This window comes from Drosophila melanogaster, chromosome X, assembly GCF_000001215.4.
Source record: "Drosophila melanogaster chromosome X".
In the NCBI taxonomy this organism is placed as follows: Eukaryota; Metazoa; Arthropoda; class Insecta; order Diptera; family Drosophilidae; genus Drosophila; species Drosophila melanogaster.
This window is the reverse complement of record NC_004354.4, coordinates 3,617,464-3,644,798: the sequence shown is the minus strand read 5'-3', so window position 1 is coordinate 3,644,798 and position 27,335 is coordinate 3,617,464. Positions and strand designations below refer to the sequence as shown.

The following is a 27,335-nucleotide window of genomic DNA, read 5'->3' as shown; positions in this document are numbered from 1 at the left end:
TTGTGTGGGCGTTTCGATAAGTTTCCTTTTGTTTCGCCACAGTGAACGAAAGTGAAATGTGCTGCACAGTGGGCTGAATATTTTACTCGCCTTTTATTTAATTGTACAATAAAATTTCTGTCAAAATTTTAATATTAATTTTTGAGAAATCGAATACATTTCCCTTTTCCTTAATTTAAACTGACTTATTGAATTTGCAGGCATTCCATTCTAATTGAATGCCACTGTTGCACAGAACATCATCTGGATGGCCATGTACCAAATTATGTAAAATTAATTTAATTACATTACAAGGAGAAAGAAGGGAATATTTCTGGAAAAAAAAAGACAGCGGACCTTGGCAGATATTTATCACATTTGCATAGTGTTAAATATATATAAACCATCGATGCCGAATATTCACGAACGGAATATAACGCATACGCCACGTGCGCTGCATCAATTAGCCGCCTAAGGATAACACTTGTATCCATGTTACCCATCCTTATCCTCCATTTTTTTCTTTTTTTTTTGCTGCTTTCTTTTTTTTTGTTCGTTTTGCTATCCAATGGCATTACACTTTAACTACTAATCGAGGAGACATATGTGCTGTCATGTCGTGTCTGAAATGGCACGCACCCTTCGCTGACGGTTGGCTTAAGCTGTCAATTAACATATTATTAAGCGAGTAACACAAAACAGAGCAAAAGAACTCAGCTCAAACGGGGGATTGACAAACGAGATGACGAGAAAAGCGAAGGACAAGGCGCCATAATTGAGTGCGTCCAGAGATGTAGGAATTTCGTTGACAGAATTCCAAAAGAGTGTCTGTTCAATGGTGAAACTATAGTTGGAATCACTAAACTTTGAATACGCTTGAGGATTTAAATGTTAAGCTTAATAAGTAAGTAAGTAATTGTACAAGAAAACTATAAGGATTCCATATCCTTGCGACAGTTTGCGTTTTCGAGAATGGCAACGCGATTCTCTGGTTGAATAAGTGTCAGACAGAAATAAAAATATAACAGACAGAATCAATTTGGCATACAATGCATACAATTTTGCGAGAGACAGACAGATCCATTCAAAGAAATTGCCAACTATAAATTATGCAGATGATATCGAGGGCACTTCTGTGATTGTTGTCACAAATTGCCAGTCGTGCCGGTAAATTATTTCCGCAGTGCTTTTAATTAAATCAAGCCATAATTATGAACCGTTTGTCTCTGCTTATCGGAGATATTATTACTCATTTTTCGGCGACGCTATCTGCGTTGAGCAATTATAGAACGATTTAATGGTTTTTTTTTGTTTTTTTTTTTTTTGTCTTCTCTAAACTCCACGATTTATGTTAAGCGTATTAAGCTGATTTGATTTACGGCTTCCCACATAAATTTCGCTTTGTGGCAAACTGTTTAAGGATTAAGAGGCATATAAAGGAGCTACTGGCTGTGTCTTGGGTTTTCTCTTCCTATGCTGAAGCTTTTCCTTGACTTTCCGCCGCCGGGAAATGCGACAAAGGGTCTTGAAATTGAATTTGTTAGTTTCACAAGTGAAAAATGTATTCAATGACAAAAAATGCCGAAGGATGTGTGTTCTTATATACATTTTTAAATTTTAATCAAACTTATGGCATTAATAGTTAAGACTCTTAAGGTTTTATTGTCTAATTTTGATGTGTAAGGAAAATTATTCGATTGTTGGTGTTTGCGAATGCATTAGTTGCCTTTAATCCTCTTATCGCCCATCGTTTGTTAATGGAATTGGTGTGTGGCATTGAGAGCAGGAATCCTTCAATTATCCCTGTTCAGTCGATTCATGACAGCCTACGTCCTGCAATAATCGCAGCGCAATGCAATTACTACACTGTGAACAAAATTATAAGAGCAGCGTAAGTCAAAATTAATGCTGCAGTTCCTTAAAGAGTAATATTAAGGTAATTAATATCTTCCTTAAATATTTCAAAAGTTATATGAAAGAAATGTAAGAATCTTTAAAATCTGTATTCTGTTTGTTGTTCTAAGTCTGCGTTCCAGTGGCAAATGCCAGTGGGCAGTCAATCAGTCAATCATTCGATCTGTCATTGTACTGAATTGGTTGGTTCGACCAGATTACGTATACGCACCGTTGCCGAGACTGCGTATACGCGGCGTTGTTATCTGGATGTAAGCAACCCCCTAAGTGAGTATTCCTCGGCCATGGACTTTCGCACAATGGGCTTGTGCAACACAAATGCAAATTCCAATTCGGCCGTAAAGCAATTTCAGCTTTAGTCAATTATTTGAGGTTCGATGAATATGCCATTTATTTCAATTAAAAGAAAAAGGGAGACACTGTGGGACTCATGTGGCTTTTCTGTACGTGGCGTTCAATCTAATTGCGTTTTTATGGCCCGAATGCGAATCGTAAAAGTTAGCCAAGCAAAAACACCGAAAAGGCAGGCGGCAAACAATAACATCATCATTAAATTCGAAACCAAACACAGGCAACATCTGCTATAAATTAAATATTAATAATTAGCTTAGAGCTAAGTGTAAGAATGTTTTCAGGCGAGACTAGTATAAAAAATACAAAAAAAAAAATGTATAATAAAATTGGTGGCGCAGACAGCGCATAATTAAGACATATTGTTAGTATTTTTTTTTAATTATTAACAAAATATTAGGCTGGAAAAAAAAATGATAAATCGATACAGTATCAAAAATAATGAATTACAAAAATCGAACAGCCAACAATACATTCTCGCTAATTAAAAATAAAATCAAAGAACTTAAATTATAATTATATAAGTAAAATATTTATTTCGACATCAAATATAATTACAATTGCAATAGACAACGGTCGTCAACGATTTTAATTAAAAAATACCATTGCATATAAATATAAATAAATAATTTATCCGATCAATCCGATGAAATGCGAGAAGTAATATGTACATATATACATATATGTATGTATACGAATATGTGCACTATTCACGCACTGCTCATTTCCCTCGCCCTTCGAACAATTTTCCATTTGAAGTGAAATAGTACATGTGCATGTGCAGTGCAGTGTGTATAAATTAAATATGTTTGTCATTGAGCTATTTTCATAGATGGCCAAGATGTGCAATAGGTTGGGCAATTTTGCAGGAAATTCGTCTCGCGTAGAGCGGGCTATCGTGGCGTATGCTTGATATCGTTATTGACCTTATTGAATTTTAACGCAGGATGGGTCGCCGTTTTATTGCCATTTGACTACTGTCAAAAGGATGCCCACAATCAAATTGCCCACGGAATGGTCAACGGTAAAAAGCCACAAAAATGTAATTACAATTTAAAGTCCAACGCGCTGATAGTCGTAATATGAAACCACTGAATTCATTAAAACAATAGAATAATTTCCAAGGCTGGGACACAAAATACGCAGTTAATATACGAGCCCAAACAGATTGTGTAATTTGCTTCGGTAATGTTCTCTATAATTAAATGACATAAAACCAAAGAGAAACTGATTTTTCAGTCAGCGAAAATATTTTCTTATTAATTAATCACTTTTTATCGGTCATCAGTGGCATTCATTTACTGCCGCAAAGCAATTGACTGTTTTTTTATTATGGAAATTATATATATGGCAATTTTATATGTTTTGTCATTAAATATGTTTTATTTTCTTAAACTAAGTAACAATGAATATTTCAAGCTATCGTTTACGCATCAATCTTAACTTGGATTGGCTTACAATTCTAAAACAATGCATTAAAACAAAATCAATGGGCTGCCTGGATTTCATTATATGGTTTTTATTAAAGAAAACTTTAGATTAGATGTAATTAAAAGCCAATTTGGTGTGTGTGTGTGTGTGTGTTTTCTTTGGTGCCTTCTAGTTTTTAACGTCACCTCGTCTCTTTTCAACATTCGCTTGGTTTTCGGGTTGTCGGGGCACAACTTTTTAATCAAATATGTGTCAACGCGGATTTATGAAACTAATTGACTTTAAAGTCGGCTACAATCCAGCCAACCGCCACACCCCACATCCCAAAAACCAGAAACCACCGCCCTGCTAGAAAGAATTAATTAAAAAACTTAATCTGCTTCTCGGCTATGGCAACAAATTCCCAACGCTCGTTGGTTTTGCTGGTTTTGATTTGGGTTTTCCATCTTCGTCTCTAAAAATGAACTTTAAGTTTGTGTTGTGTCGGGCTAAAGTTTCAGTTGATGTTAAATTACGAAGGGGATATCTAGAAAATTTGAGTGATTAATAAAAAAGGGATAATTAAAAGCAGAGGAGATTTTTTTTTTAGAAGTTGAGTTAAGTGAAAACCAAAGGTAAATTGCGTGAAAACATGGGTATTAATTAAAGCAGTAAATTGGAAAGTGAAGAGTTAATAGCACAATAATTGGTATAGATGATTATATAGTTATATATGTATATATATATAGGTATATATGATATTGAGCACCTGAAATTATCGGCTCAAAGCATACGCGTAACTGAAAATTACTTTAATAAGCTTTATTGCTCTGGCATTTAAGATTGCAAAATCCCTGAGGATAAATTGCGGTCAATAGTTTTCAGATTCGTTGCCCTATATATATATTATTTTTTTTGTGGTAATTAGTTCTTGCTTTTCAACTGGCAGAAAGTTTGAAGCATTTCCATTGATTTTTAGGGAGACGAAGACTCTCGAAGCCAACATGGCTAACGATCGTTGGCTGAACTTTAAGCCCAGGGATTTTAGACCAGAATTTTCTCGGGTCTTTTCGATGTCGTTTTCCCCAGTGGGGTAGGGAAAAGTTCCTATTGGTATTTGTTTTACTGCTGTTGTGGCAAACACTTTACACAAGTAATTTCCTAATTGGTTAAAGCGCAGCACAAACACCCGCCAACCAAAAGCACACTTACTCTCATGTGAGAGCAGGGGGCAAAAATGGTGGAAAAGCGCTTGGAAAAGCGGACGGGCGGAAAAGCGGGTGGTCGAGTGGACGAGTCCATTCATAATGGCAGCCATATGCGGCGCACAGTCAGTCACCATGGGCGATAGCCCCTATAAAAGTGCACAAATTTGCAAAGCACTTTGCCTAATTGTTATGATAAAGAGTCGTTGAAGTCCGCAAAGTTGGCCACTTTTTCATCTTAATGTAAAGGATATGTAATATGACTTTTGTGAGGCACGTTTAATTTGAACACATTCGGTTTAACTACGATTTAAATGCTGTAGCTTAGGTCAAAACAGATTTTCTTTTTAAACTCTATTCAGCAGGCTGTGAACTTCGTTCAAAAAAAGTTTGATGCACGTTCCTCTGCCCAATTTTCGCTGGCAAGGCTTTGAGTAAAAAAGTGACTTTCAATGGCTGAACAGAAATCGAAAGAGTGGGTATAACGGTGATAGATAGAGTGCTGAAGCAGTGGGAAAATCAATGTTTCTGTCAGGGTTGCCATGCCCCCAGGTTCTAGGGTTGTCGTGTGTGCTCAGTCGTGCGTGAATGCCAAGATGAATGAATGCGGTGGACTTTTTCTTTTGATTTCTAAGTTCTTATAAATATATATATATATCGTCTTTGCAATATCCAAGACTTTTTCGCCGGTTTTATTTTTGTTTTTTTTTTTTTTTATGTGGCTCATTCGAATTGAGTGGCCGGGATCCATAAAAAGGATACCATTTATTGGGCTGCATTTCAATTGGTTGCATTTCGGTTAATCGATGGTCTTCATTTCGCACAAGATGGTCCAATTGGGGCTTTTGGTGGTGTTGTTGTGTGCGAGAAACTACCCGGCAGACCAAGTTCTAATTTAAAAGTTCTCGATAAAGCTATTTACTGTGTGACTTAAATGAAGATGGTAACGACTTATTTATGGTTCATCGTATACTTTAGCAACATTGAAGTGGCTTAAACCATTTCGAAACGAAACTTAAATGTACCGATGCCAGTGTATGCTTCAACTGCTTTTCCATTTCCTCGACTCAAATGGCATTCCCTCGTGAGGAGTCCTGTCTGTCTTTCGTCATCCGTTGTCTGGGAATCCTGGACATGTCCTGTGAGAAATGTCATCACATGCAGCTTAGGTTTTGGCCTGCATTTTAATTTTCATTCGGCCTTCGTTCCCTGTCCCCTTCCATTATCCTTCAACCAAACAAAGGACCACGAAATGTGCAGATAAAACAGCCAAAAAAAAAAAAACAATATAAAAGGCGAAGACAAAAGTGTGTCCGAAAGGCGAGAACGTGCAAGGAGTTTTGATTGTAAAACGCCATCACAGCGGAGATGAATTTTTTGGCCATTGTCCTTTTTCCGTTCCTTTTGTCTGAGGTCAGGTGCGATGACTAGAAATTGGCAAATTAGCTTTCACACAATGGCAAAAGTCACAAGGCAGACCACAGAGAGCAAGAAATATGAATAAATGTATGAATGAATGAATATCATAAATAAAGAAATATACATTTAATTTGTTAAAGGTCACCGATTGCCTTAACCTCAACCTCATACCATTTCAGTTGCATATGATATCGGTTTTTTTGTCCGTCATCAGTTAGAAGTAGTACACTTCAGCTAGAAAGATGTCAAAATTCGAATCCTTTTTCTCGACCTGCAGTTAAACGTTAGATGACATTTTCAACACTCAATCAATAGCGGCAGAGGAGAGAAAAACACGGAAAAACTTTATCGGACAACTACGAAAAAGGCGGAGATGGAAAAGTTTACTGCTGTCTGCTGACAGTTTTGCGGTTACCTGTTGAGAGGGGGGGGGGGGGGGAATGGGGGGGGGTGCAACGGCAGGAGCAGCGGGAAAATGTTTGGGAATTGGGTGGAAATTGTGAGGCTATTGTGCCGCTATATTGGAAAAGTTTTTTTTTTTTTGTGTCTGCCCACTTAAATGTTACAAATCAAATGGCAACTAAACGAGCACAGAAAAATGCGGGGTAAAAACGGGTATGCGGTTTTTGTGGTTCGATGGCAGAATGTTGCTCACCGAGCAAGTGGCCAGCGGAAAAAAAAACAAGCAATGCAGGCCAAGCCTTTGCTTAATGCACAGCAAAACATTATGATATGTTTCAAATAATAGTTTACATATATGTACAATATTTATCAATATATGAACCTAATTCATATAAGAGCTTAATGTAAGAGTCTTGTGTTATTAATTTTAATGGGTACAATAATTGTTGCGACTTGGATCTAGTCATTCGAGTTGCTCCAAAACTTATCTCTCTGTGTAGTGCAATGTCTGCTCCTGGTTCTGGTCCTCTGACTTTGGCGCCACACAATTTTGTGGCCACATTGATGTCGCCCACGAAATGCGAAAGTTTTACTTTCATAGCCCATCACCCCCCTCCCCCCCACTGCCGAGCCTCTGACCCCTCGTTTCCATCTCCACCCTATTTAGTTTTCAATCCCTTTCGAACCACGCTCCATCTCTCTTACCAACAAACACTTTAAAAACTTTGTAGTTCTATGCATATTAACATTACGCATACGACATGTAGTTCATAAGTTCATGGTGAGACGGATATTAGAGAATTAGAATGGGGAAAAGCGGTCTTGTTCGCCCGTTTTCCCTCGTTTTATTATTAGCATGTGAAAAGCGGGTAAGAACGAGAGAAGTCCGAAACTAAAGGAAAATTCCCAACTAGGTGATATGCAATCAAGCTGATTGAACTTTCGATTATGTTGAAGGGGTCAAATATGAGTGATCAAAACTTTTTCGGTTGACACAAAACATTTTCGTTGAAATTTATATTATATTTGCAAAGCACAAGCTACTTGAGTAAGATTGTGTCACCCACAAAACAGATTACCAAAAGTAAACTTTTTGCCTCTTTTATATATTTATTTTATATTTATTTATGTATATATTTTTTTTAATTAGTTATATGTGATATGCTGTGAATTTTTTCTTACTGTAGACTCAGCAGGATATTTCTCCTGCTGAGTGTTTGTACCTTTCAGTGGTCGTGGGCCTTGCGCTCAACTTGTCAACGCATATAAATTTCTCAGCGCACTAGAAAATGGTGAAAATTGCTTAAGAGGGTGGTGATAGATGGAGCGCAGGGGAAGGGAAGAGGGGTTGAGTGAAAATGGGCGGAGGGAGGTAGGCGTAACACCTGCAAAAAGCGCACGCTGAGCAGCTGTGAAAACACAACTCAAAAGTTGGCCAGGGGCGCTCTTTTCTTGGGAACCAAACCATGCGGCTCCTCACCTCAACCTTTCTGAAATGCCACTCCTGAATGAACATCCATCTGTTTTTTTTTGGTTCAGTGACCCAAGCAATAAACGCACTTTCTCTAGCTGAGTAAAGGGCAACTGATAGTCGAGTCGACTCACTTTTGTTGCCATTTCAAATTTACTATTAGAGAGGCTAGGTGTGAACTTGTGTGGCCAGCTATGTGGGCATTTATATTATATACTTTCAAGCCTGGCCCTTCTGGCAAATACATATACATATAAATATACATATAAATATACATATAAATATACATATAAATATACATATAAATATACATATAAATATACATATAAATATACATATAAATATACATTTAAATATACATATAAATATACATATAGATATATATATATTCATACATTGAACCACAATTTCACACTCTCTTTCAATGGAAAATGACGGCAGTGGCAACGATTCTTGCGCTTTTGTTTTTGGCTGAAAGCATTTCAATAAGCCATTTCTTCCATTGCAGATATTATTGTCGATATTTGGCGCATAGCAATCGGATTTATATATAGGTTGGAATGACTTACATACGACCTATTTAATTTGTGCTGCTTTTTGATTTTATACGCATTATTATGGTCCCGTAATGGCAAATCTATAGCCACTTTAATTCTCCTCACAATAAAGACAAAAAAAGTGATGAAAGATAGCAGAATTAAGGATCTACAATGCGCCATTTGTGTCCTCAATAAAAACAAACAAAAATCGAAAGGACACAGAGTTCCGCACATATGAAGAAACAAATAAATGAGTTCTATTTACTTCGGTTTCATTTTTCGCCTCTGTTATTAAGCTGAAGTGAACATTAAAGGAAAAATACACAATGAGTTATATATTATTTAGGTTAAGGTTGTGGCAATAACTTTATAACAAATTCAAAAGAAGAAGTAATCATAGAAAAATCACAGAGCGAATATATGCAATATATATAATTTAATTTAAGAGCAATGAACTGATAACTTTGATCAAAAATTCCATTCAGCTCAACTCAGTTTGATTTAGCAGCCACCAATGAATACATCAGTGGACTTGAACGTATTTATCCAATTATCATAAAAAGATGAAAAAATGTTGAGTGCAAAGAAATTTCTTATTGAAATGGAAAATTCGAAAAAAATTCGCGACTTTTGCTCGGGCGTATAAGAAGGCAAATCATTTCCGATGCTCCAAACCTCCGAGCCACCAGTTACCCAGTTTTTCAGTTTCCCAGGACACCATAACCTCAGATCCCCGCAGATACTGCCCCACAATAGGCCCTATAACATCCCTCGGGCAGACAGGATAGACAGGATAGGACTGAACAGTTTCCGTTTTCCGTTTCCCGTGCAAATATGCGAACTGGGAATGGCGAAAGCCAAAGGCGAAGGCCAAAAGGGTTGCGAAACAACTGTGATTATTTTGTTAGCCGAATCGAAGACGAACATACCTTGTTTGGCCAACAGGTAGTTTTTGCCAAGTATAGTATTTGCCCGACACTTGCTAGTGATTTTTCAACCTAGGATTTATCTACATTAAAGTTACTCATTTGTTGATTCGATTTCAGCTTGGCTAATATGCCTCCTGGCCAGGGTATCAACGAATGGGCCAAGTCCCAGCGCTGGTGGCCTAAGTTGACATGATTTGAGCCCGGTTCAGTTACGGTTGGGATCTGGTCTAGCCAGCTTATTGGTCAGAGCTTGTCGATGATGTCGATGGCTTTTATGCGGAATGTTCCGTGTCCGAGGGTTTTTCCTCTCGTCTTCCATCTTTTTTTTTTAGCGTCTGTCTGCGTGGGGTTTTTCTTTTTTTTTTTGCTTGTCGGTACAAAAGCTTGCGCAATGTCTCGCAGAAGGCCTGCACTTCTAACCACTTTACCGGCCGTCGGGAAAACCTTTAAAAGCGGTAAATCTGTGCCTGCCATTTCCGAAATCTTTAAGGCCCCGTAAGGTGTTTTAATCCGATGAAGTCAAAATGTATTTCTTTAAATATTTCCAAGGCAGAGTTACTAATTTCTTTAGTGCATATTTAAGGCGACTTGTAGAGTAAGCGTCGGTGTGCTTGAAACGAAGATATTAAAAGGACTTTCCCCACATTTTCCCCAAAACGCCGCCCGCTTTCCCATCTTTTATGGCCTCGTAAACAGCACATAACACTAAACAGCCTGCCGGGGGGGCTGGTTTCTTCTAGGCCAACAAGGAGGGACATATACGAAATATGGAAAAATAAGAAGTTGTATTTCGGGAAACTGGCCGAAATGTGCGTGTGTGAATAAAATAGTTTTCGAGTATCCATTTGCATATTTAAACGGGTTGAACTAAATGCTTTTCACAGCCTCCGGTTTGCCTCCGTTTGCTTTACCTCTCTCTATTTTTTGCCCATCCACTTGTCACACATGCCAAGTATTTGTATTTAATTTTTCATGTGCCTTTATTAAATAATAGAGAAATGGGGAAATGCTGGACGAAGCTGCAACAGCTGCTGTCCTGCTGTCCTGTTGTCCTGCCGAAATGGAAGGACGACGGCCAACACCGCAACCATCTCAACAAGCTTCTTGTTCGTGGTCCCTTCGGGGTGACCAAGTTTATTTAGGAAAATTCCTTTATCCAAAATCCAGGGAGGGAATGTTTTTGGCTGCGATGGGGGAATTCCATAGCCAAATATACTGATTTCCATATATACATACATACGTATCTCTGTGTATGTATGCTATGTATATACGCATTTATGTGTTTATATATTGAATTGAGTTTTAAATTAAATTCGCATTTCAGCCGTGTCCTCTTCAATGAGCTATATTTACAAAATAGCCGTCAGATAGCTTTGAATATTTTTAGCATTTTCTATTAGTATCCTTTCGATAAATGCCAGCTGATTTCTATGGCGTTTGGATATATGTACATACTCGTACGTTTTCTTTCCATTCCTTCTATTTATGCGGCGTAATCCGTGTTGAAAGGTTTTGACCCTGTCATTGGATTTGTTATTGCTAAAAAGGAAACTTCGGAAGGAAACATGTTGAAATGTGCACTGCTATATACAACTTAGTTTCATCATCAAATCGAAATGTTGAAATCCAAAGAAAATGAAATACAACTGTAGTTTTTAATTTCATATTTCTAATATAGTCATACCCTAATAGTTGATCTTCTCTAAAGCAACTAAGTGCAGCTCATCTTTGAGGATTTATTTGCAATGCAGGTAGCAGGTAGCAGGTGGCAGGTAGCAGATGGCTTGTTGCAGAAATGGAATTTAGAGGAAATTACAACTTGGGCAAACGCAATTTCGGTTTTAATGTTGACATTAATGTGGCAACGTTTACGCGGCAAGGAGCTCGTTCAATTGCCCAACTATTTGCACAGCTTTTCGCTACGAAATCATCAAAAATAATAATAAAAAGCCAAAAACAGCGTTGCAAAAGTTGTTGCAAAATGTTGCAAAAATTCGTTGGGGAAATGTTGATGGCATTGCCTTTCGGGTGCAAAACATGGCAGAAAGTCGCCATTTCATATGCGATTCCTGTGTTGATTGCAATTTCCGCGGTCGGGCCAAATGTAATTTGTTTTGATATTTCGGATTTGACGGATCTACGGTTTTTTGGTCGCCACCCCAAAAAGTTGGTTGTTGTGGCGCCGCAAAAACGTGGCATTTAAGTGCTTCGCTTGTGTTGTCCATATTTACAATGTGCCAATGTTCAAAATATTTAGTTAACAACTTTTGTAGATGTAGACGAAATTAAAACATTCGCAAATCGCTTCGTTTCAGGTAAGGGCTCCAGCTTGTCGGCTATTGTCATTTAATGTGATTATATGTATGTTGCACATGATGTCCCTTTCTAATGATGCCGCCATGTGGCGCCTGAATGCCCCACCGTTTCTGCTGACCTGTTTCGCACCTCTGCCAATCTCGCAGGTCACTGGTGTCAATGGACCCCTTTTTCCACAGATTTACCCACACTAACCACATACATACATATTTATACACATATGTATGTGAAAAAGGGATTTAAGTTTCAGTTTCAGTACGGCTTCTAAAGTTCTAAAGTTAAATATTACATATCAAAGTTTGAAATTCAGTGATATTCCTGAAAATATTCTACAAGACCTCAATGAATTTCATACTTAAATATATATTTAAATATTTTTAATAAATTGCAGTTATAGTCAGGGCATTAAACAGCGAAATTAGTGCATTAGTTAGTCGGCAACTAAAACGTGCCATCTTCTGGTTATTTTCATTTTTATGAGATTTCTTCATGTGCCCCAAGGCAACTTTATTAGCCCCCTCTCTTCCTGTCTCTGTCTTCGACTGCCATCTCTTTCGAAATCCACGCAGTCGAGGACATTAATTTAATCGGCATGTCATTTCATGTTCAAAGTTTTACACCTTTGCGACAGGAGGCAGGATAACCATAAAATGCCTCTTGGCTTTGTCTCCATCTCAACGTGGATTTTTCCCCATCTTCTGGCTCTCCTGGCTTAATTCCCTTGTTTGGGCCATGTTAAATGGGCTGGCACAACGCTGGAATCCGGCAAAGTTTTCCACTGAAATTAGTTAAGTTTTTACTCACTCACTTTCTTAGTTTGACATCCGTGATTGCCGGGCATCAAATGAGAAACGTATCTGCAATTAGAAATCGAACAATTTTCGCAATTATAAGCTATTTATTTATACATAAACGCGGTCGGCCAATCAAACATTTACTAGATCGCTTGGGAATTCTGTGAAAAATTGATTTCCGTTTAAATTGCGCGTTGCATTTGCCAATCATAATTGATGGTGTTGGCAAATGCAATGGATGCAATCCATGCATTTAATGATGAAAATCAGAGAAATGCTAAGGGATTGGTAAATGCAGTCATGCACATAAATAATATATATTAGTTGTTTTTTTTAAGTTAAGTCATATTTTTTTTGGCTTGCCTCTGAGTTTCGCCAGAATAAGTACAAATCACAATTAAGCAGCTCAAGTTTAAGATTGTTTTATTTTTTTTTACGATCCTTGGCATAAAAATTCGGATTCTCATTTTTGGTTTATCGCTCAGTCTCAGTCTCAGTTTCATTTTCATTTTCATTTTCAGTATCCGTCTTTTTCTTGAGGGCCATATTATCGTTAACATTTTTTCTGGCTTTGTTGGCCGTTGCTTGATTTTTATGAGTTTTATTATCCAATGGCATAATGGTTGTTGTTCCTGCCCGCCCATCGTTTGTTATTTATTTTGTTGTTGTTGCTGTTGGCAGCTTGTTGTTTATGTTGTTTTCGCTTATGTTTTTATTGACAGTTATGACAGCCATTTGTGCTCGTTGTCATTGCAGTTTTCTTTGAAAATTGTCGGGCGAAAAGTGGGCGAAATTCATTTTGAGTTTCTTCGTTTCAATGAAAGCGAACCGCATATAGTCATTCTGGCATACCCTTTCATAAATTCGCAGCTATTCTACTTCGATTTAACTTTAAGTAACTTAATCTTGAATTTTGAAGACATACAAGCACAAAATGCAGCCCAGTTCATCTCGAACTTATCTCTATGGTTACCACCATTAAAAGGCAACCGCAATAATATCAAATATTGTATTATTGTGAAATGCTCAAAAGCGTGGGTGTATGGAATTAAGCGAGCCAAGCCACAATTAACTGATGTTGTTGGCCATGTTGGCCATGTGGTATACATCTATATGCATGCATGGCAACAATCTTGGCCGCATTTTGTGGCTATGGCAACGATTGTGCAGCTCATTAGAATGGTGGACGGGGGGGGGAGGAAGGAGGAGGGTGGGCGGCTTCCACCGCAAAATTCCATCAACAGATGCAAATGAAATGGCAATTTGCAGCGTGTTCGCACAGCTACGGTCAAAATAATAGTAATGATCCGTTGCTCAATTATTCTATTTTCAAACTAAATGTGGGTGTGATCCCCTTTAAGCTGTTGACAGGTTTTGTGTGCAGATCCCGATACAAATGAGTTTTTAAGCTAGCATTTTTCAAATATGTATATTCAGACGATAACAAAGTAGAAAGAATCTCTATTATATTACGCACATTTCAATGTGTTTGTTTTTTTCTTGGGGGCGTGGCTGGAAGGTCGTTACTTCAATTAGGCGACACACACACGCACATAATGTACAATATTCCAGTTGTGCAAAAAGGCACTCAAAGAAAACGAAAGGCAATGGGAAAAGTTGCTGGCTTGGCCAATATGCGTGGAATTGCCTAAAAATGTGTGTTTTTTTTTTGGCTATGTCCGTCGAATGACTTGCACACGTCGTCCTGTGAATTATCCCATATACTGGACATACCCTCATGATTAGAATAAAATGTGGCAGCTGTGAGATATGAGTGCACGTACAAGTTTAGTCCAAGGCAGCAGGACAATAATGAAGGCCGCACATAAAGTGCAGGGGCGTGGCAGCTGACATTCGCACGCTTTTACACTGGCAAAAATCGGAGAGATGGTAAGAAAACAATCAAAAGTAGTTAATATATCTTTTATGCGCATCCGCAAAAGTTTCAAACTATTGCACTTTAAAAGTGCCATCTAAGTATTGGAAAAGTAATTTACTCTCTGTGTACTAAGGTTTTTATGCCAGTCACCCCAAACTCCATATTTTGTCCCTCCCATATGTAATATTATAAAAATCACTCGGTTTTTGTTTGCTCACATGCAAGTTGTTTCAATGTTTCAATGCTTTAGCATCCTTTTCCACTTTGATAAGATATATCCAGGGAACTTTCTACAATAAATATGTATTTGTGCCTCAAGAAAATGCTACATCATTTAAATTGTACACCCAATGGTAAAGTTAATCACTTTCGAAACAAGATTTATAATTTTTGTAGTATGCCCTTGCTACCGACAAAAATTCAATTTCAGCATAGGTATCCAGCATGTTTTATGGCATTATCTAATAACATAAAGGTAACAGCATAGTTTTGCCTATGTCATCACAAAACCGAATGGCAACCAAGAAAGTCAAGTCCGCGGCGCATGTTTCATTATTTTTTATGCTCTCACATTTCGAACACAGAGTCTGGGAGTCTGTAGTCCCGTTGTGAGGACTAATCGAATCAGTCGAACGACTTTATATATATATATATATACGTATATTTGAATAATCAAAGCGTCTACTGTTGCCCATTCCCCATATTTTCCTGATGAGCCGTGGGAGAGCCCGATGGAATTGGTCCGAAAGGAGAATGATCTGATGGCCACACAGTCAGTGCTGTCAACAAAATACAACGTAAATACAGCTCTACTTCACTTTCAATCTGTTAAAATATGTATTAAATCGATGGATTAATCGATGGACTTCAAAATATTACGATTGAGTAAAAAATGCAATTGTAATAGCTCATTTTCTTCTGAGAGGAAGACGATATTATTCAAGTATTATTACTATTAAATACGATATCCTGGAAAAAGGCAGATATCTTTGAATATGGACAAATCGACACCACTGTCGCACACGCATAAGCATTTCATTTCGATTCGCCTTTTTTGCTCCAAGTGCCACTTGAGCCACTCAAAGTGGGAAGGTTGGTGGATACTACTATATGCATATATACATATATACATATATGTGTGGATAAATCCAGCCCCTTTCTGCCACCCAAACGATACAACGAAGTGTGAAAATCCGGTCCGGAGGCAAATGAGCAATCGATTCGGGGAAAAAGGGCTTCAATTGAATATGAATTGACTGTTGGATTAATACAGCTTAAGCCCCAGCCTTAATTTGTTGCAACAAACTAAGCGAAAATGAAAATGTAAATTGCCCCGACAAAGGACAATATCTCTATTCTACTCTAGGTTCTTGGCCCGTTTTTATGGCCTTCAATATGCGGACATAACCATAAAACACAAATACCCAAGCCAACGAAACCCCTAAACGAACCCAAGCCCAACTTCTACTAAATCCAATAGAAACAATACGAATAGACGGTTTTGATATGTGAAGAGCATACATATGTGCCGCTAATGCCCCGCAAAACGATGACGCGGGGATAAGAAAAGTCAACAGAGGTTTTCCCGGCAGTCGACGCGCCCGATGACCTCCCAGCGATAAACTTAAGTTTAATGGAAATCGAAAAAAAATGTGCAAACAGCAATGGGGAAAATTTGAGCGCTCTTGTCCAACGTATGCATGAAGTTGAAAATTAAATGAAAATATTTATATAAAAAATTGCACAAGATATGGACACTCGCTGTATATTTCATACAATCATACAATACTATAATTAGTATACACATAGAAGGATTTGATATAAAACAATGCGATACGCTTTAAGTTTTTCCCGTTTTCATTGCCCCATAAACCCCTTCCATTATTGGCGAGTGCAAAAGGACCAAAAAACAGACAAGTCTTAAAAATAGAAAATGTATTGCCAGTCCAAGGAAAAGTCAAAAAAAAAAAAAAAAAAAACCAAGCGAAGATAAAAGAACATAAAGAAGAAAAGGAAATCGGGGGGTTTCTCTGGCCACAAATAATTACAACAAAATTGCAGTAGCCTCTGTTATGCGATTTTTCCCCATTGCCCACATCCCCAGTTTGGCTTATGCTCTGATCCTCATAGAAATGATAAGCCCTGGAAATATAAAAGCAACCTAAAAACCCAAATGGAAAATTGCCAAAAAGTGCTCACAAAACAAACACAAAAAAAAAGCAAAGTAAAAATATAGCCAGACATGAAGGCGATTTTGGTAACCAATTTAGTGATAAAGTTATTCCCAGTTGGGAAACAATTGCGGGAGTTAATAAAGTAAACATGGGCCAGCAAATTGGAGCATCTTTAATATACATAAATTTTGAGAATGGAGCACAGAAAATAAATACCCAATAAACCCATTAAAATGATTGAGTTGAATGAACTAGAAAATTGTGTTGCTTCTAACTTTTTTTTTTTTTTTTTTTTTTGGTGACGAGTCCTTGACTTTGGCCAGCTTCAATTGATTAGCCGCTTTGATGGTTTGATTGATGGCCATCTTGTGCAGGACACGTGCCGTCAACACAAACACCAATTACTTATATAGTTTACCCATCCAGATATTTTGCTGCTTTTTTTTTTGCTTTTATCAAATGAAGTTCTATGTACGTCGCTGTTCTATGGAATGAGCATTGTTTTTGTGAAGTTGTTTTTCTTTAAAAACTTCCAGCCTGCAAAGAAATCATTTCCGAATCATTTCGGACAAAACGTTCTTTTCTCACTGCAGTTGGGTACAGTTAAGGTACTCGACGAAAATGAATGGCTTACAGCTGCTTAAACCAACTTAAAGAGTGAAGGACACGCTGGCGGAGGGTCCTTTAAACGGACTGCGAAGCTCAGTCACAAAGATAAACAGCCAACAAATTAAACTGAATTAAAATTGTGTAAAGTTGTGAGCGAGATGCGGCGTGGATGGGTTAAGCGGTAGTGCCCTGGTGGCCAGCAAGGGGTTAAGGTCAGGTGGGGAGGAGGAGGTCCTTTGGATGCTTTGAAGAGTATATAGAGCATCGTGGGCTAACTAAGATTAATGAGCTGGCCACGGACGACGACAACTTCGAGGCTAATGCCAATAAATGAGAGCAGGCGGCTGTGAATTTTTGTTTTGTTTTTATTTTAATCCGATGATTTATAAACGCTTCGTGTTCTCGCTTTTTTGTTTTTTTTTTTGTGTTTTCTACAAAATTCAATCATGAGCAAATGCGACTGTGTCCTGTGCCCTTTTGCTAACATTTTCCCTCAACTAACCGCTGTCAGAAGCAGTTAAACAATTGAAGCCATATTTAGTTAGCATTTTGACTAATGTCCCGGACCAAAACCAAAAACTTCACTCAACTAGACCAACTGACTGATGGACCAATTGATCGATGTGTTTCAGTCAAAATAATTGCATAGAGAAAATATATTTGTAGGGCAACAGCTTGCAGGAAAACAATAAACTCGAATGAAGTGAGCCAAAGTAATTAAATCGAATGGAATGAAATGGAATATTCGATGTTAATGAATTAATTAATTGTTGCCTTAAGAGTATATTATCTTTTTTTTTTTGTAAAAAGGAGTTGTCTTAAATCTTTAGGTTCCTTAAATCGCTTAACGATATTAAGATTTAAATGACGGATCTGTGATATAAAATTCAACCATTAAAATGACACCACAAACTACAATTTTAAATTCAACAATTCAATGGCATCCATTCGATGTTTTTCATGTTTAGTGGTTTATGACTGTCATTTGCCTGATTACTCAGGTGAGTCGCAGATATTAAGCACTAAAAACATTGACGAACATCATTATCCTTAATGCACTGCAACAAAAAGCTGTGTCGGGATATTCATAATAATTTAACAAGCTGGCTTTATATAATATATACACGTTATTTGCAGAGCAATGTGTTGTGCAAAAATTGGAATAGTTCTAGCTGGTAATGAGTATATATATATATTCATAGCAAAACTGATAGTATTTATAGTTTCAAAATATTTTGCGATACCAATTTGTGAATTATTAAACAAGGTTTGAAAGGCTTTGTGTTTGTGTTTTAATTATAAATAAAGCACATGATAGTCGACTATAGCATTTCATTTGTTGCCATTTTTTTTGTGCTGATAAACAGTTGCGAAACTTTTCACAGCTACTTTCGTCTCTTTCTGGTCAGTCAGTCTGAATTTTATTGAGTGAACTGTGAGGAGCAAAATCCAAAGGACAGCCAGAGATTGTCAATTGTGCAGTCACTTTGTCTTCTGACACTTTCAATGATGGCCACCAAATGCATCTACATCCCCATCGCCCCCTCCCCCCCCCCGCGCTCATCGTCACCATGGCCCCTCAGTTTGGTACAGGGTTTCCATTTAAATTGTTTCGTTTGTTAAGAGAGCACGCACAAGCATTTAATGCGAAAATTCACTGGAATTTCGCACACAACGCAAGCGGATCAGACACTGGAACATGGCGATGTGGGGGGGTTAAATCGGGGAAAAACGGGCGGCTAAGTATGCAACATTTGTATGCAATCCTATTTCCTCACAAAAAAAAAAAATGTATATAAATGCAGAGCAGAAATATCCATTTGTGAATTGAAGAGGCAAACTGAGGCAAATTGAGTGAGGATTTGCGAGGCAAAATGGTTTTGCGGAAATTTTTCGAAGACCAAGTGTTGTAAGACCTAATCCAGTTGTTGGTTTCGCATAAAATCCCATTATTCATATGTATTCTTTTCAAAACCCAAAACAAAATTTTGTGCTCACGAACTCTTCTATGCTCAACTTACTGTTAAGCGATTTTGTTTATGAGTATGTTCAGAATATGTTCATCTTACATTTTTTTCTTAATTTCTCGCAAATGGATTCTCCTTTGGTAATATTGATATTGATTTGCAGTTAGGTAAAAATGAGAAAACAAAGAAAAATCGAATGCGGAAAGCTTTTAACAATTCGCGCGCTTGCCGTGTTAAAAGAAAAATCCCCCTTTTATGTGCGCACCCCTTCATAGGAACGCCCCTGGTCCTTAAAAGCCTGCGAAGGATCGTCAGGATGCCACTTCGACGCAGTTGTCAGCCGAGAAGTGAATTTAAGTGACAGCTGTCTGCGGCAACGCTGGGGGCGGGTAAACAGGTGCCACGCCCCCGGGCCATCACTCCCTATGTTCGGTGTACAATTTTCACTGGAAAAAACACTTGGTCTCCGCAAAAAAAAAACCTTTTATCATTTTAATCGACAATATCAGTTAGGTTTCAAAACGGTAATATCCCTGTATCCTTAATATCCTTAAATTCAACTTAAATTCTGCACCATAAGTTTAGTATTTCAAAGTCACGTCGAACTGATTGAATTGATTGTGATTACATTTCCACAGTGTCTTGCGACTGTCATCCATTCTTTCGCATCCTCAACGCTGTCGCTGCGCGCGTGTGCAAGTCAAATTATGTGGAAATGAATTATGACCCCGCTCCCTTCGTGGAAAGTGAGTGTTTCCCCTGCGGAGGCGATGCCAAAAGCCACCGAAAATGCCAGGAAAAGCGTTTACGACGGCAAAAGCCAAGCAAAGTAGAGCAAAGTCTTCACAGCAGGAGCTTGCACTTGGGCTCATTAGCCTTCAACACGCAACAGTGGAGCAAAAGCTATTTACTTGAAATATATCACTCACGTTGCTATTGATTGGTTAAGAAATATATAAAAAATATTAATTACAATTAACCCCAATTTGTCAAATATTATGAATATTTATTAAATCGCTTTCATTTTACGCAACATTTAACCAAGAAATTTTTTTTTTATAAAATATCCAATCAGCAGATCGCGTGTCACTGTGCCACCTTTTTTGTTGGCTGTTACAACGAGAACAGATTGCGATGAGGCAAACTCCCGACTATTATTAATACTTTGGCAAGCTCCATTCTCGCAATTTGTAAGCGGCTTTTTCTGTTCGCTTCGTTTCATTTTCATTTTGCACATTCACACGTTGCGCATACGCCGCGTGGAACGCATGATTTATGCTGCCAATTATCAACCGGTTATATGTAGAACGAGTTATTGTTATTGCTATAAAATACGAAATCTAATTAGCCAGAAAAAGAAAATAACCGAACGAACATAAACACAGGGCATCTGGCAAAAAAACGAATGTAGATCGAAATAAGCAAAACATTTTTCTTTCATAAAATGCAGAAGGCATTTCGGTTCAGCTATGCAAAAATGTAAAAATTTCAACTGGTTTTTGTGGGGAAAGCGAGTGGAGCAAAGGGCCATAAAAATATATTTGGAAAGTTCCAAAAATCACGTTAAATGTGTAAAAAGCAGCAGCAACAGTCAACAGTGTTTTTCCAACAACGTTTGTAGCCCCGAAGCTGGAAAATTGCGCGGTGAATTTTCAATGTGTTTTTCTTCGTTTTTTATCTTGGCGCACTAAATAAGTTAGTCGGATAGCATTGGAAATAACCGTGATTCTTAGTTTGTATTTGCAACGAATACAGTTCCTTTTCAGCTTTTGCAAGCTGTTTGAAAAACGAGTTAATTTCTTTGTTTCTGAGGGGCTTCTACTACTTTTCATATCACCTTCATTAGCAAATTTGAAATGCCCAAGAAAAGCAACAACTGCACACAAGCTTTCAACGCAAACTGTCAATAAAACAATTTACACTTGCGGGGGTCGTGCGGGTGTTGCACAAGTTTTATTTGTCCTTTATCTTATTTGCTCCGTTTGCTGTCAAGTTAAAAGCAAACCACAGGGAAAAAAAAAAAAATGAAAAAAAATCAAACAGAAAAGAAAGGTAAACTCGGTTGCCAAGCTAATTTGTAACAACAAAAAGTGTGCGGGGTATGCCGTGGGTTAAACGGCCCCACCAAAGCCGCCCGCCCACTTAACCCCCGAGCTGCACTCCTTCACACTCCAGGGACTGCAAGGATCTCACGCTTGAAGGCGATTTGTGAGTGGCGTTTCAGTTTGTTGTGGTTTTTATAACCGGCAACAAGGTGTTACACATGTCACTGTTTGTGCGGGGTCTACACCCGAGGTCACAATGTTAGAAGCGAAATGTATTTCGGAAATGTATCCTCTCAATTAAGAAAATTAAAATCTATTTAATATTTATTTGCAGGCTAAAACTGTTTATATGTACTTTTGGTCAAATAGTTTTATTTACATATATTTAATTTTTTATTTACATACAACTTTTGTTAAGTAGCTAATTTTATGTTTTTTTTTGTTTTTTTTTTAACGTAAATATCTCGGATATTTAGCGCTGCTTTGGTCAACAGTTTGTCGACGTATCCTGTCTATATTTAATGGCAGCTTGCTTCTGTGTCATTCGAGTAACTTTGTCCTCGCCACCGATGTTGCTCCCCTTCCGTTTTGCCCCGACTTTTCCGAAACTTGTTTCATTTTCCACATACTTGGACGCATGTGAGAGTGTCGTATCTCGTTTCACGGCGCACGGAGCATGAAAAGCCCCTTGCCGCCATCGTCATCATCATCATCATCATCATCCATCCCGACCGCTTTCCTTCATCTGCCAGCGAAAATAACCGAAACGAAGAAACATATATGTATATGATTTTGGTCTTTCGCACTTTTTCGCTCAGTGTGCGGCGGTCGAATTAAAGTGTCTTGCAAATATTTGTACCAAAAAATTGCGCACTTTATCGAATAAACTGGTGAACGATCAGGTGCCATCAACCATCGGCACGTAGCTCAATCAATGCGAATCCCGACAAAACCAAAACTGCCTTCACTGGCGTTTATTGGATTGCAAAATGAAGTTGGCAAAGTTTCGACCAAAAAAGGATACCGAAAATACAGCCAGTAAACGCGTACCAGCATAGCCCGCAAAAAATTCAAATTCAATTCATTCTAAGTTCTTGTTTAGTTGTTGAGAAAAAGTTTTGAAAAAACACGAACTATTGCAAAGAAAATGGAAAGTTCCTAATCAGAAAAAATACTACATTTTATTAGAGAATTATTAATCAAATCGAATTTATATTCGTTGCACAGCGAGTGCTTTTTACTTATCCTCCTAACTTAAAGATTAAAAGTGTTGACTGTACTGGACGTAATCAATTTGGGATCAGCAAACTTAATTTAGTCTTTAATTCAGTCGGACAAGTCTAGTTCTTGGCATATTTGTTGTGTCTCCCAGGTGGGAAAATGGGGCATGGGTAGCCAAAGGTTGCGGGAAACTGGCAGCAAATACAAATATTTGCCATGTGGGACAAGAAGTTGGACCCCGATCGTCGGGATTTCCACTCCTGACCGGGCGACATAAAAACATAATCCACATAAAGCTTTTAACGTTTCGTAACAATGGCATTGCACCAAAGCTGCAAAAAGGTGGGAAAAAAAGGGAAATCCCGGCTTATATAAGGCTAACAAGATATACACACCTCTATTAAAAACAAAAAAAAAAAAAAACACACACACACACACACCCACATACGAGCGTAAAATTAAACGCAAATTTCAACATATAATAATGTGCAGTGTCCAGTGGCCGTAGAGTAAACTTTTTGGCACAATAAACTGAAAATATTTTCAAGCATTTGTTGACTGCAGGCAAACAAAGTTTTTAATTAGAATTTGATTGTTATTTAGAGCATTAAGCACTGGGAATTTTATCAAGTAAAACAATCCGAGTTTATATGTAATTCCAACTATAAATAATTAATGATAAATGAAGACTACAATAGCAGCTCGCAACTAGGCAAATGGGTTAAACAAAAAGGCTTGTGATGCATTAAATATATATATAATATAATATAGCAACTAAATCTCTGGCTTCTATTGTATCGAAGATAACAAAATATAATTATTCTACGTCCACTTAATGGTATTTCAATGGCCAACAAAGATAGATTGTTTTGCGATTTTATTTTATACGTTTCCATTGGCAAACAAAGTGAAATAGGCAATGCTCAAATTGAATTATTTCTTTATTATTTGTGAGCAATTCAAACGTATTTTGGCGGCTTCTTTTGGCCGCCTTTTGTTATTACTTTTCACAAATTTGGGACTCGGGATAAGTTCGTTTGGGGGAAATGCGGAAAAGGGGGGGCGGGGAGGTTGGGAAATTGGCTGTTTGATGAGTGGGAGGGATTAACTTTTGCCTGCCGCAAAACCGGCAAAACCTCAATTATCAACTTACAGCAGACAAAAAGGCGCTTAATTAAGTGAAGCTTCGAACGTGCCTCGCCATTTTCCGTTCCGTTTTCCCCCATCATGGAAAATGCCTTCGATCAGGAGAGCTAGTACACAAAACCCACTACCCCCGCCCATTTGGTCGACCCCATTTTTCCGAAAAACTCCCCTACCGCCCATGTAATCTTAGACGTGTGTCGTTGTCAGAAGTTTTCTCTTACTACTTTTCCGCTGAGTCAGACGAGGGAAAATGGCAACGTAATCTATGCACCATCATCCATGGGCGTGGTGTGGCAAACTGGGACGGGGGCGACTGGGTTTTTCAGCGAGAACTGAGAACTGTCATTTGCCATTGAGTATAGTTGTTATTACTGTTATTATAGTTTTACACACACGCATTTTCCGAATGATACATTGTTTTATATTCATGGCAAAAGTGCGGCATATCAACGATCATATGCGACAGATTTTTAATTTTACAAAAATTACAAGTTGAATGTCCAAAAAAAAATGTTGGATTTACCCTTAAATTGGTAATGAGATTTAAAATGATTTGATTTTCAAGTTATTTACAAGCGTAATATTATCACACACTTGACCATTTCTGACTTTATTCGAGATTAAAATCTGATTGGTCCGTTCAAGAGTATCCCTTGGGTCGTTTATTAATGTTGACCCTTTTGCCCAAATTCATTTGTTGTCTGCGCTGTCGCAGCTTCTTTCCCGGTCCATGTTCTTGCTCTTCTTTATCGGAATTATGAGTTTGAACAAGCTGAAAAAAGGGGTGTTGTGGGTGCTCCATAGTTATCTAAACTTGTACAATTTGTTTGGCTCCACCCACCGCACTTGGCGCATTTACGCTTGGCAGTGATCTGCCTTAAGTGCCTTCAAGTGGATTAAAAACATGGCAAATACACGGTCGTGTTTTCCCATCTCTATTTGGCTGCGTGCATGTGTGTGTGTGTGTGTGTGTGTGTGTGTGGACTAAATGGAAATGTTTTTCACTTGTTTACCGTTCGGGGAAAGTGCGTACCCTCTTCACTCGCTGTATTCCCCAGCGAAGAAGAAAAAAAAAAAAGAGAAAAACAGCATTCAAATGCTGCAAAGGACTCAACTCTGTTACATCATGCATACGCCCCGTATGCCACCGGGTGACCCAGAACAGAACAGTATGGGAGTCCAACTTCTGGCTAATGTGTGTGGCCTGCATTTTGCCGTTGTGCACCGTCGAGTTCTTCATTAAAAGCCATTACCATCACCGATATCGTATGTTGCAGGTAATCCATGACAGTCCTCGCAAAACGATTAGTATGTGTCACCTTAGGAGATTCAAAGAAACAAGCGATAGCTCGTTACATGAATCTGGAGAAAAAACTAAAAAGAAATGAAAAACTTAAGGTTGACTACACTAAATTCATGAATGAATACATGGATTTAGGACACATGATTGAAGTGAGTGATGAAGGCAAATATTTTTTACCGCACCAGGCAGTGATTAGAGATTCAAGCCTTACGACCAAATTGAGAGTAGTTTTTGATGCTTCAGCAAAAACTACGAATAACAAAAGTTTGAACGACATAATGTGGGTTGGGCCACGAGTTCAAAAAGATATTTTTGACATTATTATTAAATGGAGAAAATGGGAATTTGTTGTTTCGGCAGACATTGAAAAGATGTACCGACAAATTAAAATAGATAATAATGATCAAAAATATCAATATATTTTATGGAGAAATTCTCCAAAAGAAAAAATTAAAACATATAAATTAACCACAGTCACTTACGGAACTGCATCTGCACCATATTTGGCTACCAGGGTTCTGGTAGATATTGCAGATAAATGTAAAAACCAAGTTATTAGTGCAATAATTAGGAATGATTTCTATATGGATGACCTAATGACTGGAGCTGATTCGGTAGAAGAAGCTAATAAATTAATAACATTAATTCCCCATGAATTGCAGAAAGTTGGATTCAACTTAAGGAAATGGATTTCCAACAATTCCAAAATATTAACCACTGTGGAGGACACAGGGGACAATAAGGTTCTCAATATTATCGAAAATGAATGTGTTAAAACTTTAGGACTAAAATGGGAACCTCAAAAGGATTTATTTAAGTTCAGCGTAAATTGTAATGATGAATCAAAAAATATAAATAAGCGCGTTGTGTTATCAACGCTAGCAAAAATATTTGATCCGTTAGGATGGTTGGCACCAGTCACGGTTTCAGGAAAACTTTTTATTCAAAAACTTTGGATAAATAAAAGTGAATGGGATCAGGAATTATCCATAGAAGATAAAAATTATTGGGAAAAATATAAAGAAAATTTATTATTGTTAGAGAATATTCGAATCCCAAGGTGGATTAATTCAAACAGTTCTTCAGTCATTCAGATTCACGGATTTGCGGACGCCTCCGAAAAAGCATATGCTGCAGTAGTCTATGCTAAAGTAGGACCTCATGTTAATATAATAGCTAGCAAAAGTAGAGTCAACCCTATAAAAAATAGGAAGACAATTCCCAAACTCGAGCTGTGTGCAGCTCACCTGCTTAGTGAATTAATCCAAAGACTAAAAGGATCAATTGACAATATAATGGAGATCTATGCTTGGAGTGATTCCACGATTACCTTAGCATGGATTAACAGTGGTCAAAGTAAGATCAAATTTATAAAAAGAAGAACGGATGACATTCGGAAATTAAAAAATACTGAATGGAATCATGTTAAGTCAGAGGATAATCCAGCAGATTTAGCATCCAGGGGAGTGGATTCTAACCAGTTGATCAACTGTGATTTTTGGTGGAAAGGTCCGAAATGGCTAGCAGACCCAAAAGAACTTTGGCCTCGGCAGCAGTCTGTAGAAGAACCTGTCTTAATAAATACGGTATTAAATGACAAAATAGATGATCCTATTTACGAATTAATAGAAAGGTATTCCAGTATAGAAAAACTTATACGTATAATAGCATACATAAATAGATTCGTGCAGATGAAAACAAGAAATAAAGCCTATTCATCAATTATTTCAGTAAAGGAGATAAGAATAGCGGAAACAGTTGTTATTAAGAAACAACAAGAATACCAGTTTAGGCAAGAGATAAAGTGCCTTAAAATCAAAAAGGAAATCAAGACAAATAATAAAATATTGTCATTGAATCCATTTTTGGACAAGGATGGGGTTCTAAGAGTTGGAGGAAGATTGCAAAATTCCAATGCAGAATTTAATGTTAAACATCCAATCATTTTAGAAAAATGCCACCTAACAAGCTTATTAATAAAAAATGCTCATAAGGAAACATTGCATGGAGGGATAAACCTAATGCGAAACTATATCCAAAGAAAGTATTGGATTTTCGGGTTGAAAAATTCGTTGAAAAAGTATTTAAGAGAATGTGTAACGTGTGCAAGGTATAAACAAAATACAGCTCAGCAAATAATGGGTAACTTGCCAAAATATAGAGTGACGATGACATTCCCGTTTCTTAATACTGGAATAGATTACGCAGGTCCTTATTATGTTAAATGTTCAAAAAATCGTGGCCAAAAAACATTTAAAGGAT

At 37.6% G+C, this 27,335-nt stretch overlaps 1 protein-coding gene across 2 annotated transcripts in view, besides 1 other annotated feature; it reads right to left on the bottom strand.

The window, feature by feature from the left end:
• AstA-R1 (Allatostatin A receptor 1) overlaps window positions 1–27,335 on the bottom strand; it is a 92,189-nt gene that overhangs the window by 21,926 nt on the left and 42,928 nt on the right. Inside the window, exon 2 of one of the 2 annotated variants that reach the window (NM_079961.4) lies at window positions 12,744–12,792. The exons of the other annotated variant lie outside the window; for it this stretch is intronic. The gene's annotated coding sequence lies outside the window, so the exon portion shown is untranslated. The remainder of the gene's footprint in view (window positions 1–12,743; window positions 12,793–27,335) is intronic. 2 annotated transcript variants of the gene reach the window in all.
• Window positions 8,236–8,282: a mobile genetic element.